We start from the raw sequence: 319 nt of genomic DNA on the forward strand, positions 1-319 counted from the left end.
GGGGAATGTACGCCTTGCAAGGGGGGTGGTAGCCCCTGTGGGGGTCATTTGGCCCCCACTGGGGGCCCATACCCCTTGTGTGGGGGTTGAACCCCCTGTTGGGGGGCTGTACCCCTTGTGAGAGGGCCAAACTCCTTGTGTGGGGGTCATTTCCCTGTAGGAGTGCAGCAAAACATGTATTCTTGAATTCATGAAACATGTATTTAGAGTTAACTTTATTATTATAAGAGACTTGCTTTAACACTGTAAGACATATCAATAAAACATTGTCCAGCTGACCACTGTCTCTTTCTTGCTATCTGTCTTTATAGTGGCTTTT

At 47.6% G+C, this 319-nt stretch overlaps 1 long non-coding RNA gene across 1 annotated transcript in view; it reads left to right on the forward strand.

Annotated features, from left to right (window-relative positions):
* LOC109299793 overlaps positions 1-319 on the forward strand; it is a 15,229-nt gene that overhangs the window by 7,919 nt on the left and 6,991 nt on the right. The window lies entirely within an intron of this gene.

This window comes from Gavialis gangeticus, unplaced genomic scaffold (genome assembly GCF_001723915.1).
Source record: "Gavialis gangeticus isolate Ggan-Ray unplaced genomic scaffold, GavGan_comp1, whole genome shotgun sequence".
Lineage (NCBI taxonomy): Eukaryota > Metazoa > Chordata > Crocodylia > Gavialidae > Gavialis > Gavialis gangeticus.